The sequence below is a fragment of the Thermobia domestica genome, chromosome 10 (genome assembly GCF_964235325.1).
Source record: "Thermobia domestica chromosome 10, izTheDome1.hap1.1, whole genome shotgun sequence".
Classification (NCBI taxonomy): Eukaryota; Metazoa; Arthropoda; class Insecta; order Zygentoma; family Lepismatidae; genus Thermobia; species Thermobia domestica.
Window position 1 is genome coordinate 244,177,853 of NC_137463.1, and position 14,104 is coordinate 244,191,956.

General features: G+C 38.7%; 1 protein-coding gene across 2 annotated transcripts in view; it reads right to left on the reverse strand.

The window, feature by feature from the left end:
• Positions 1–14,104, reverse strand: part of tna (Zinc finger MIZ domain-containing protein tonalli) — a 489,296-nt gene that overhangs the window by 175,466 nt on the left and 299,726 nt on the right. The window lies entirely within an intron of this gene.

Sequence of the window (14,104 nt, forward strand, 5' to 3'; positions counted from 1 at the left end):
ACAATACACAGAAAGAACATACGAGTTTTCCAAAAAAAAAAAAAAAAAAAAAAAAAAAAAAAAACTAAAATAAAATTAATTTTTGATTGTACTAACATTTTGTACGCATATATGATTGATTTGACAATATGCGATTGAAAATTACCTGTACTACTATCGTACAGTCAACGACAAAAGTTTTTTTTTTTTCGTTTGATAAAATTAGTTTCGTAAATAACTTCAGAATGGAAGCATAATTTGGATACAGTTTTCAGTAAATTGAAAAGAATTTAATTTTCTGTGCGTTCCAACCATACCATGTTATTCTCAAAATAAATATTTTACCAAACGGAAAGAGCTTTTGTCACTGACTGTACACATACAATAGTGACGTACTTCAAAGGAAACTTAAAATGTTGGCTACTTTAAGTGGCACATAAATTAAAGCCTGTGCCAAACATCTTGGCATTTCAGCTAAACGAATAAAACGCAAGCTCTGGCGCGACGTTGCCAAGTGGTAAAGGGGTGTGGCTATAGCTAAGTAGACAAACTACAGCGCGATCAGGTGGCAGGGATAGACGTGGATGTGTACAATATAAACGTGGCAATACCGCTGGCTTCTCATTTGCTAGCCAGCATTTAAAGGGAACTTGAAGCGCCGCATTCAAATGCCAAGATATTTGTCACGCCGTTTAGTAATACAAAAGTAGGGTGCACCTTATTAAAGTCGGTTGAATTTGCAACTGGCTAGTAGTAACATTTTTGGGGGGGAGGGTCGTTTATTTGATAACAATTTAAAACAGTAATCTCAAATTACACAAGTTACTAACCGAGCTTTTAATATAGGCATTGTATAAAGCCCTGTTACCAGAAAACATTAAGAATGAAACAAGTTTTTTTCTTTTTCTTTTTTGTTCTTTTTTATTTGTTTAGAAAGGACCTTGGCTAGAATTTATTTTTAAAGATACCATCCCGGTATGCGCTCACTAAGATTTCCACAAGATCAATTTTAACCCAAGATTTTTTTTAAAAGGAAAACGATTACGATGGGGTGTCTTTTGTGCACATGCTCCAGAGTTCAGTTTCTGATGGGGTAAATATATTTTTTATAATAATGTAGCATTGTAAGATACTTGAATAGCATCGTAAGTAGCGCATTCTAGTTCAGCAAGCCAGAAATAATGACACTGGAAATTGGTGTGGGCACTGTTAACCACAAGTAAGACTGCGCCATTTGGCCGGCCATAGAATCTGCACGTGCTGTAGTACTGAGTTGAGTTGATTTTGAGTTTAACGCCCCATTCAGCGGCGAGGCTATATGACACGTAGACCTACTGATTAACGTGAAATCCGAACCACATGAGCTCCTGTCGGGAATCGAACCCGGGTCTCCCACGCCAAAGGCGCGTACGCTAAGGAGCCACGAAGGAGCTGTGCTGTAGTACTGTAGAGTTAAAAAAGAAATAAATAAAAAGGAGACAACATTGTTTTTGAAACATTAGCAACCAGAAACTTACAGGTAATAGCAAAATCAAACTCAATCATAACTCTATTGTCTGAACTTCTAAACGTTAAAAGTAAAACTAACACACACAAACACACATTAAAAGTGTTCCTTTGGTCCTAGATATTATCTTATGAATAAAATCTTTATTAACTTTGCTCCGGTGTCAAAATCAACTTTATTGAACTTTCACTGCCGGATCGCAAAACAAAGTAGATAATACGAAAGCGATGGTGGGAGGGGGAAAGATCGACGTTATAAGGAGCGCCTTTTTAATGGGCGCCCAGGCGTCGCTAAAGAAATAAAGAAAAAGGAAAAAACAACAGCCGCTGCGTGGTAAAGTACATTGGGTCCCAATTGGTCCAAAAAAGACCGGTGGAGGAACACAGAATGTAGCAACAGATAAATGTGATCAATAGCGACCCCCTGCAACCCCCGCAACGCCCCGCAGCACCCTCTTTGACTGACCCCAGAGCTGAGAATCCTCATCGACCCGAGCGTCGCGACGCAAGCGCATAATACAGGTGAAATAACTCCAGAGGGATGTTAAGCTCGGTTGGTGGAGTTTAGGGGAGAGATAGAGCTTCAAACTAGCATCTGCGGTGGGTTTTCAAAGCCTTATCATCCTTGCCTTATTGTCCACACACATAGACAAACACTGGGAACTATTTCGTCACTCTCAGCTTTCTAGAGTCACGGCTTCTTTTATGCTCGACTAAAATGCATCCGCTCCATCCCTTAACACATATCACTCCACGGTCAAATCTTTTTTTTTTTTTATTTCTTCATTTCTGGCCACCGCAACAGGTCATAAGGTCGAATTTTATCATTCATCAGAACGAGAAGGGACGGAACCCCCTTCCTTCAAGCTCTTACGCCATTCTCCCGCGTCGAAAGTAGCCATTTTCTCGGTTTACATCTCCAATAAGAACGCACTCAAAAAGAACACAACCCGTCTCCATGCACATTCCATCCTCTATCCTCCCCCCCTCTCCATTCCTTAAAGACGTGGAAAACGACAATGTTATCGCCGATTAACCGTATCATTGGGCAATAACTTGAAACATTTGCTTTGATATTATGAATACGAAATAATCCGTTTGCTGATTAATATTACAGGAATAAGTGAATTTAGACAGGGATTTTGCTACTTCCATTAATCTTTTATATTAACGTTTTTATTTTAACCTTACACCTTCCTTAGCTAATAACAATGGCAGATAAAGTCAATCTCTTAACTTAATTGAGTCTAATGAAAAGAAATCAAGGTGTTTCATACAGGTAGAAGAGATATCTCGTGGCTGTATCGGTAGTGTACGGGCCTTTGGTGTGGGAGATCCGGGTTTGATTCCTGGTGGGAGCTCATGTAGTTTGGATGCACATTGTTACAGTGTGCATCACATAGTGTTCTGTCATATCCTACAAAGTATACAGCCCATCAAAACATTAAAGTAATATGGGTTGCATATTTCCCGTCCGTATTGACAAACTCCATCCCATAGGAATACTTAGGTAAACGAAATTCCTTTTAAAAGTCGTACACAGTATTATTAAAACAAATGCACAGCACAATAATTAAGAGTACTCATCTTTTCTTAGTCTGTGGTGTTCTGCCATAGCCTACAAAGTATACATCTCATCAAAACATTAAAGCAATATGGGTTGCATATTTCTCGTGCATGTTTACAAACTCCTTCCCATAGGAATACGTACTAAATGAAATTCCTTTTAAAAATCGTACACAGTATTATTAAAACAAATGCTAAATGATCAAGAGTACTAATATGTCCTTGGTCTATGATACCCTCGTATATTTAACTGATAAGTTCCTCCCCCAAGAAAAGAAGTAAATTTGTTTTTAAACTTACACAAAATTCTTACCACCAACAGCCCATCTATCCCATTACTCCCTGGATATAAACTTCGATTAAAAAAGTATAACTTACAAATTTATACAATAATTTCAAGTTTCTTTCCAGCTTTCAAATGCTTTTCTTCTGATTCCCCTAAAAATTTGGATGAGACAGTTCACGACATGGCATCTACCCTCCCCCTCTCTCCTGGGTGAATACACCTGCAATAATGTAACTGTAACTTTTCTTCTTTAAGATATTTCAAATTTAGAAAGAATTATTCAGATCTTGGATACGACTAGTAGTAGGAAGGAATTGGATACTAAATGTTTGTGTGTGTGAGAGAGAGGAGAATGGAAGCGACAATTTCCGATTTAAAAAAAGGGGGGGATATTGCTACCAATACTTTTTCAATACAATCATTTAATTAAATTGACAGTATGGAGACTTCATGGTCACCTGACCCTCCCCTTCCGCTAAAAAAGGTTTATGACAAATGGCACTGAAAGGTAAAGTAAAACTCACGAGTTACGGCAATTTCGGATTTTCTTTTTGTTTTTAAAATCATGAAAATATACAATTTTACTGAAACTTCTTTTTTTTAAAAAAAAAATAGCCCCTGTGTATTATACAATCCCGCTTCCCTTAAAAGTGGATTTGGTTACATAGCACAACAGTTAACATCAATCTTAAAAACCGTAAAATGGCCTACCTTTTTCACTGACGCAGCCTACACTAGTTTTTAATTGTTTTTTTTTTTTTTTATCTAAGATGATTTTTTTTTCTTTCAGAAATTTAACTCTGTAAGATCAACTAAATCTTGCATATGGTATACTGTAAATATGTACAGTGTATCATAGATGGCCATTCTGGATTGGTCTCGGGCTCAAATTTTTGAATGGGGTTCGCACTTCCCCGGCCTCACTTCTTTCAATTGGAATCACCCTCACTAATCTCGTTGGGGGTTGCTACCTTCAATGAAGTCCTTACTCACGCAGTGGCGGATCTAGCCCGGGGCCGGTGGGGGGCCTAGCATCCCCACTGTTTTGAGTAACAAAAATAATTTAAGCTATTATGTATATATTTTTGAAAGTTTATAGTAAACTCATGATATATCTATCATAGTTCTGGGTTCTGGTTTCCCCTCCCCCCAGTTTTTACTTTCTAGATCCGCTACTGCGCTCACGCTTAATTATTGGGCCCGAGCTCGGTTTATCGAAATCCCGGACTCGCTGATACAAATTACATTTTATAGTTAAAATTTGTGTATTTCCAAAGCAGTGGCAACACTGCAGATTCTAAAAACGAATCCTAATCTTTCTGAGTAATTTTATTCCCACAACAATGGGAGTTTTATTCTCACGTCTTTTTTTTTTTAATTTTTGTTTCTTTGAATTTCATTTATTGTCAACATATTGAAGTTGTTATAAAACACGATTTCATACGACTGAATGCACGACTTTGAATATACGCTGAAACAAGGACGAAATAATGGTATGACTAGAATTATTAGCTTCATCTATTCTGCAGAATTTGAAGAGCGTAATTTAAATCAAATAGCATCTAGATGTTCAAATATAGGGTTACCCACGAGCAGTGGCGTATTTAGGGGGGCTTACGGGCTTAAGCCCCCCAAAATCTTACTTACTATAGTAAAGTATATGAAATATCTTGCAGAATTTTCACATTTTCAGGCAAATCCCCCCGAAACAAAATCGTAAATACGCCACTGCCCACGAGACAAGAATTTACTCGTCTCGTCTCGATTCTGGAAAATTCTTTCTCGTCTTCTGTTGTAAATTTATGCCTTGACTTTCTTCTTAATTTCTTCTAAAAGTTATCAGAATCCTTCTGCGTCAAGAGAGGTCCACGTAGAGTGTGATATAACGAACATTTAAAATATATTTAGACTAATTATTGAAGTATATTGTGTAATGACTTGGCGTGGCTCTAAACCAGGGTTGCTAACCGTCCTGATTCTGTCGGGACAGTACCGATTTTTTACTTACTTGTCCCGTGTCCCGGCCGAACACTCGCCGGGACGAACATTGTCCCCATTTATTGATTTACAAAGTTAATTAATATTTCACTGGGCCATATTTACAAAGGAATAACGTATTCTTTTACACGTACAGTTTTATATATAGAATCAATTCTATATACAATTTTCTCTCTAAATTTTGTTTATATTAAATAATTGCGGTTGTTTTGGTTTGAATTTGTTGCATATATACCTAGTGATGAGCAGTGGGTGGGAAAATAAGAAAATACGGTGCCCTATCATTCAGGTTCGTGTTATTCAGCCGATCATTTACATTGTTCTAGCGACTCGCCGTGTGTATAGTCGTCTCGGCGGGAGAGGGGGAGCGGGGGCTCCAACATCGATTGTCCCGTCCCGATTTTTTGAATTTTTCTTAAGAAAAGTTGGCAACCCTGCTCTAAACGTTGATAAATGCTCTTCATTGTGTTCTTACAATCTCTTTATCAATTTATCACTTTATCAATCACTTTGTTTGATATAACAACATTTAAATCTTTCGTCAAACAAAGCGTTAGAAACAACCAGGAAAACTAACATTGATATACAACTATTCACATCATGTCTTGCCTCCCCACTGTTAACGTCCAATCGCCGCCACTGGTCTCACCGTTGCACCAATTTCAAAATTTGTCCAAATCTTTTGCCCCTTCCCCAAAAAAGGGGGGCTCTGGCTATTTAGCACTCTCCTCACAGTACTAAGGCTTCTAAAAAAAACAAAGAAAAGAAAGAAAGAAAAAAAGACAAACCTCGTAGAATTTTTCATTTACCTTTCAATTTGAAAATAAATATTGTTAAGTAGAGATGGCGCTGCGTTTACTTGATACTATAGGCCTAAATTGTATCTGTTTCCACGTCTAGACGCTACAAAAACAAATCAGCGTCTCTCCAACTTACTGAAGCGTCCATCGGGCTGCAGAAGCCATCTGATTCGTGTTGCATGGCCTAATTGGCCATCTGCCCGCACCGCGTCATACAGCTCCGCTAACCGATCTGATCTTCTTCTCCTCTCGCCTAACTGCACAAGAGGAACTTTTTAACAACTTCTTGCTGCTACATATGATTTTGCTTTGCATTTATAGAGTAAGATTCTAACGTTACTTCCAATTGCTTCCCTGCAGCATGGCTCATAGTGATAACTCCTCGTTTTGGGAAGTTCTTTCTTTAGTTCGTACTCTGTGCATGGGTGTCCCCTAAACGGATATCACACAGCCCTGCCCCTCCCTGGCTTAACACGCACGTGCGCTAACCATCCCACGCACAGCACACGGAAGTGAGTGCACACTACTAAAGCTGCGAACACAGGGTTGCCACATGCACATAAATTGTGATGGCATACGGAATATTGAAATAAAATGAAATCTTTCGGTTTTACGTCCCATGTTGCGCCTGTTAAACTAAGGAAGAAGGGTGATTAAAGCAAGTGAATGATGATGGAAGACACGGTAGAATGATAATGTAGAAGGAAACATGATTACACCGAAAAAAATCCACAAGCACAATGTTGTCAACCACAAACTTTTTTGGTCGGGAATCGAACCAAAAAGCCCACGACACGAAATATTGAATCTAAGAGTTCCAATCTAAATCATCGGATCAACATGATTCACGTTCGTCACAATATACAAGTATTAATATGATTGTAATTTCGTATCTGAAATTAATTCCCTGTAGTGGAAAACTGTACTATTTGCCTATTCGGTCTATAGCTTGTCCCACATATAGTTTCATATTAGATAATGTTCCCAAATTGTCCTTAACCATTATTCGTCACATAATTTCAGTGTTACGTGGGTCCAATAATGAAATTATCATGAATACACTGAATAAAACATCATACAAAACTCGTCGAAAAAAAAAAACTGTTTCTCACACCCGTTCAATACCGAAGCTATATGAGACGTATACTTATGGCTTAACGTGGGATCCGAACCACATAAGCTCCCATCAAAGGTGTAACCACATAGCCACGAGGGAGTTGTACTCGTTCGTATTACACGTAATGTCTATTCACTGTTTCTAAGCTTAGACTTGCAATAATCCAAAGACTTGCAATCGCTCTTGTACAGACCACCTACCTTTTTTTTTTTTTTTAATAACTCAACAGACTTACAATTACCATAGGTCTTTTAACCTTGAAAGAATTTTTCGTTCCGCATTGTGCAAAAGTAACTTATAAATATTTTATGGATATTTATTTATATATACACAGCGAATTGATTCTTGTATTTGAGTAAAAAAAAAAAAAAAAAAAAAAAACTGCCAAGTGCTATGTGTGGAAGGTATACAAATAATTCAATAAACAGTGTAAAGATTTGAGTTATTTACATACTGAAATCTGTATTTTAAGGTGATAATATACCATTTTCACACAAAAAAAGCTCCTTATGACATGTGGTCTTGATATTCAGTGGGGTGGAGTTTGAGAACGTGAGTTCCAGTGAGGTTTCGGAATGCAAGTACCAGTGGGATTAAATTTTTTTAAGCTCCAGTGGAGTTTGGGAGTGCGAGTACCGACGGGTTTGGAGGCTGTAAGCTCCAATTAGGTTATAGATTGTGAGTTCCAGTGGAGTTTGGGAGTGCGAGTACCGACGGGGTTGGAGGCTGTAAGCTCTAATTAGGTTATAGATTGTGAGTTCCAGTGGAGTTTGGGAGTGCGAGTACCGACAGGGTTGGAGGCTGTAAGCTCCAATTAGGTTATAGATTGTGAGTTCCAGTGGAGTTTGGGAGTGCGAGTACCGACAGGGTTGGAGGCTGTAAGCTCCAATTAGGTTATAGATTGTGAGTTCCAGTGGAGTTTGGGAGTGCGAGTACCGACGGGGTTGGAGGCTGTAAGCTCTAATTAGGTTATAGATTGTGAGTTCCAGTGGAGTTTGGGAGTGCGAGTACCGACAGGGTTGGAGGCTGTAAGCTCCAATTAGGTTATAGATTGTGAGTTCCAGTGGAGTTTGGGAGTGCGAGTACCGACGGGGTTGGAGGCTGTAAGCTCCAATTAGGTTATAGATTGTGAGTTCCAGTGGAGTTTGGGAGTGCGAGCACCGACGGGGTTGGAGGCTGTAAGCTCCAATTAGGTTATAGATTGTGAGTTCCAGTGGAGTTTGGGAGTGCGAGTACCGACGGGGTTGGAGGCTGTAAGCTCCAATTAGGTTATAGATTGTGAGTTCCAGTGGAGTTTGGGAGTGCGAGTACCAGAGGAGTTGCAGACTGTAAGTTCCAGTGCGATTTAAGAATGCGAATTCCAATGGGATTGCAGACTGGAATTTCCAGTGAAGTTGTGGAGTGAGGTTAGGGATTACAAGTTCCAATGGGATTAGAGAGCGCGGTTTTCAATGTTGTTGAGAAGTGCGAGTTCCAGTGAGGTATGTATGTGCGGGAGATTCGGGAATGCGAGGCCCAGTTAAGTCTAATCAAAACGAACATATCTGGTTTAACAATTATTCTTTCAAGACTAATATGATACGGTCTGCACATGCAAAACAAACATCTGCAAATGCAAACGTCTAAAAGAAAAAACTCTCCACCCATCTTTACTGGTCCAGTATGTTACCAGTAGTTTACATGTAAATTGCTCAGGCATAATCAAGAAATGCAACAATAATCTCGAGAACGTCTATGGCAGTGGTTCTCAAAGTGGGGTACGCGGACCCCTGGGGGTTCGTGGGACGTAGCCAGGGGGTCAGCGACGGCTAAAAATTGAAATGCGTTATAATAAAATGGAACTCTCAGTTGTTTTGCAAGAAGTATATTTTTTTTAGTTACTAAAAAGAAACCAATTAGAAATTATACTTAGGTTTGTAAATTTAAATGTTTTCCTGCTTTACTATATTTCTGCCTGTGAGTATGAAGAGTTGTCTAAAAAGGCATTGCAACATTTGATGCCTTTCCCTACCACTTACTTATGTGACCAGAACTTTTCTGCTCTTTCCAGTATTAAAGCCTGAATAGAAAGCGAAATCGTCTTAATGTAGAATCGGACCTAAGATTAATGGTGACAAAACTTATTCCGAATTTCAGTGCAATTATGAAAAAAAAAAAAAAAAACAGAAAGAATTTCATTCCTCTCCTCATATTAGTGACCCCATATTTGAGAATATTGTTTATCAAGTGAATTTCCCTTTTAAAAAAAAAAAAAAAAAAAAAGAAAAAAGTGCATTGATTTTCAGTCTTGAAAGTTACTGTATTTCAATTGGAATTTCGTTCATTAGGAAACAACATGTATCTTTAGAATAAATTACTTATTGCAATATTTTTCTTGATCTTTTTCTTGTCAGTGGTAACTCTAATCAGTATAGGTTTTAATACCATGTGAAATTTCAGATAGCATTGCAAGGGGGTCGTCCGCGGATCACTTTCCGAATGAATAGGGGGTCCGCGGATCACTTTCCGAATGCACAGGGGGTCCGCGTTATCGGAAAGTTTGAGAACCACTGGTCTATGGTATAGTATGTAATACGATTATAGTGAAAGTGCAGCTACCTCTGTGTATTATATGTTCTCCGAATAATATTTCTATTTTTACGTCTTACGATTATACCCTTTAGGCTAAAACAGACATATGATGAATGATTATGAAAGAATTGGTAAATTGAGAATGTGGAAGGAAACGGGAGAACCCCTGGGAAAACCCACGGATACGATGCTGCTCAGTACGACTCGCGTGACCAGAGATTGAACCAAGAACCCTTCGTAAGAGATGAATTCTAACACTGAGTCGTTATGCCCCTATGAGTTCCCTTGGTTTAAGTCTCAGTGACAATAGTGAATTCGCGGTGTTGACACAATAACTATGGTACTTGAATCGGAAATACGAGCGAACCAAAGTATAGCAAAGTAAAAGTGGCAATGATGTCTGACTACTTCAACCATAGATCTTTGTGGCACGTGAAATCCTATATTTATTATTATTGTTGTTTTAAAACATCATGTTTTAAAAAGGATAGGATTGAAGAGGACACTTCTGGCCAGTATCCTTCGTAGGAAGGCCAATTGGATTGGACACATCTTGCGAAGAAATTGTCTTCTTCATACCGCCATGGAAGGAAAGATAGGAATAGGAAGAAGATGAAACAACTGATCGATGATTTGAAAAATAGAAGAAAATATTGGGAGTTAAGAGAGGAAGCTGAAAATCGAAAAAAATTGGAAGAAACATTTCTAGGCCTAAATCTTAGAAAAAAAAACTCATTAGTCCCAGACCTGCCGAAAGGCAGAGTACTTAATAATGATAATATTGTTGTTTGGCGGAAGGTTGTGTACAGTGGGACTTCAAGTACATGAGGATATCACTCACCCAGCCTGTTTTAGATAACTAACACTGCAAACGAGAGTGAACTGAAATACAGGAAGTTCGTAGTCAACCATAGTCATTTGTCGTACGAGTGTTTGACTCACTAGCTATCTATATATATAAAAGAGAACGTACAATTTTTTGTCCGCTCATCACGCTAATACGGCTGAACCAATTTCTTTCATTTTTGGGGGGTTATTAGGATTTGGACCCTAGATGGTTTTTATCATATCACTTTAATTTTTAATTACCAGTGTCTTGAGATAATTGACCATTCAGGTGTCCATAACGTACAAATCCTTTGTTATTAGTTCATCATAGGTAAAAATAAACGTATTTATATGCAACCCGCATGACCGTGTCACTCGGCGGGTTAACATAAATGACAGGCGATATACAGCGGAAAATAGCTTGAATCTTCTGTTTAAAATTTTTTAATTGATTTGCTTATTTTTACAGACACTTTTACAATATGCCAGCACCGGGATGACCGCAGCGAAGCGGGGCGGGTTAACATAAATGACAGGCGATATAATGTTAAGATTTACTGCAATCTTCTATGGTTTTTATCATATCACTTGAAAGCGAAAAAGTAAAAATTATCTAAGTAACAAAGTTTATTGCGTTCCGGGGTGACCGCAGCGAAGCGGGGTGAACGCTGCTAGTCAAGAATATGCGTAAATACTGATCTTAAAATATGTATATCTCGTTGTGAACTACGCATTACCTGGCAACACTGCCTTTATTCCACTGCTCAGAGAAGCAGAACATATCCAAAAAGACGATCGCACTCCGCAAAGTTGGTGACTTGTCGGCAACCAGTGCGAGGCAGGAGGGCAGCTAAGCAAACGCAACCAAAGTAAACCGGCAGGTAGACAAGGATCCTGGTGCGGGGAGTAAGGAGGATGGACTACAGGAGGGCGGGGAAAGGAAGGAGAAGCAGAGAATGTGAATTGTGCGAGGACTTACTGGCTACTTTTCCGTGAGAAGACAAAATACTCTTCTCCTATACAGACAGCCATCTTCACAAAACAGCATGGTTTCGCACCGCTGCTTGCGAATTCATCCACCTCTTTCCTTCTTTTCTTTTCTTTTCTTTTTCTTTTATTCCTACACGGTAGGAAGATTTCTCTGAGATCTTTTTAGTTTGTCTTATCAACTCTTATAACATTACATACAACAAGCACTCAAGAAGTCTATATTATTAAACGACATAAAATTTAATATATATATATAAAAGATACACATATGTATCACATTTTTCAGTAATATGAGATGATACGCTGCAGTGTAATCAGATAGTCAAGGGAGCGCAGGACTTTTGAAGTGGTGGTCTTGAGTACAGGGCCGTGCCATTTTCAGTGCTGAATTATCTTCGAGAAGTGATTGGGGAACTACGGCACTTGAGTTGAGAGGTAGTGAACTAGGTCTATGAAAAGCCATTTCACACTACCCTATACGACGCAGGTGCTCAGTACTACATAGAGCAGGGGCGAATCCAGGACGGGCTTCTGGGGGGGGGGGAGCAGTGGGTTGTAATACTCCTACTTCGAGCTACTTTTAAAGACCTTCAAACTCTGGGTTTATTTATATATAAATTAAAAAAAAAACTTCCCTCTTCTGGGGATGGACGATCGCCCACTGGATCCGCCCCGATCGCCCCCTGGATCCGCCACTGACATAGAGTCATTATTTCATACAAACTTATGCTCTTACACTGCTATTTATATATTATTATAGTTGTGAGAGATAGCCCGCAGTGGTCTGTGTTATACTCTGTATCGACCACTACTACTGTTTTATAAGCGTGCTAATGAACAGATAAGTAGATCGCAAGTATTTTCTGAAATGAAAAATACCCCTCAAACCTAAAAAGGTTGACCACCACTTGCTATGTGAAGTACTGAAAGTAATTTAAAATGGGTGAGAAGCACTGCACCCTCTCCTTGTCTTTCTCTTACGTCACAAATTGATACTGTCCTTAATTTCATTATGGGGCTGCAGTGGCTCAGATGTAGAGCGTTCCCCTCTGGTGCCTCAGGTCCTCGGTTTGATCCCAGCTCGCGACAAGTGAGCGTTGTGGTGAACAAACACCGTGTGCGTGAGTTTTTTTCGGGGTTCTCGCGTTTCTTCCATCTTTCTTCATTAAACTACCTTTCTCATCATCGCCATCTCCTTTAGCCTAACCAGCATTACCGTGGGTCATAAAACTGAAAAATTTCATTTCATTTTTAAATTTCATTCTTGCAATAATCCGATTCAAGACTTCTGTACTATATTTCATATCAAAACGCGAGTTTGGTTTTGCTCCTGTTGACAATTCCTAGAAACAAAGCGTTAAATGGACGATTTTATACACAGTGGCAGATGTTTGGGGAAGCCACGTTCTTAAACATTTAAATTATATCATTTCAAGGCAAGGAAAGTACGTTTAATTTACCACGACCCCTTGTACCAAGCTTCCTGAAACTGTATGGAGCTTTCTTCCATCAGCTTGTAACGATAAAATATTTACCAACGTGATGTACCTCAAGAATCGCTACTGTTTATACAAATTCTCATTGTGAACATTCTCATATAGCCTAGTTACGAAACATGTAAGCTGTTAATTATTAGGTGATCCTTATTTTATTGGGCAAGATTTGTTTCAACCTATTTTATGAAACGTCCGGAGTTCGATCATAAATCATGTGAGTTTGTGGTGGGTAACTTGTGGTATATCGTCGCTGCGCTTGCTTTCCCACACTTTTTTTTTTTCGATTCTATCAATTGAAGGGCTCGGTGGAAGAAGGGCCAATTCCACTCTTCCATGAAACATGAGTTTTGTGGCTGAAGTGTAAGCTAGTGTCACCTAGTGTTATTCATTGGACTAAATGCATTGTGCGATATGCAATTGTATTCTGTATCTACTTCTACAAACTAAAATAGTTATGTTTCTTAGATGTTTTTCTACATTAAAACTACATTTCTCTCTAAATCATAAAATTGTGACATAGGCCCTTCTTCCATTGATCCCTTCTATTATTTCGTGACCATTTACTCATTAAATATTCGTATCCTTTTGCTAAAGGACGTAAAGCTAAATATATTATACTATTAACTTCATTACACGATATAAATACTTTTACAGATAATAAATTTGAATCTTTGGCGTGGGAGACTCGGGTTCGATCGAGCTCATGTGGTTCGGATTCCACGTTAATCAGTAGGTCCATGTCCATATAGCCTCGCTACTGAATGGGACGTTAAACCCAAAATCAACTCAACTCAATAAGTTTGAATCAATCACAGAAAATTAGTAAATATATTATACAGCACTTTTCCGCGTTTTACATTTCATTACAAATCATCAACAGTTTTTACTTTCTTGTGCAACATCGAATTTATAAAAGATGGAGCCTACTATTAACGTGGAATCCGACCGATGACCAGGTCTGGGTACA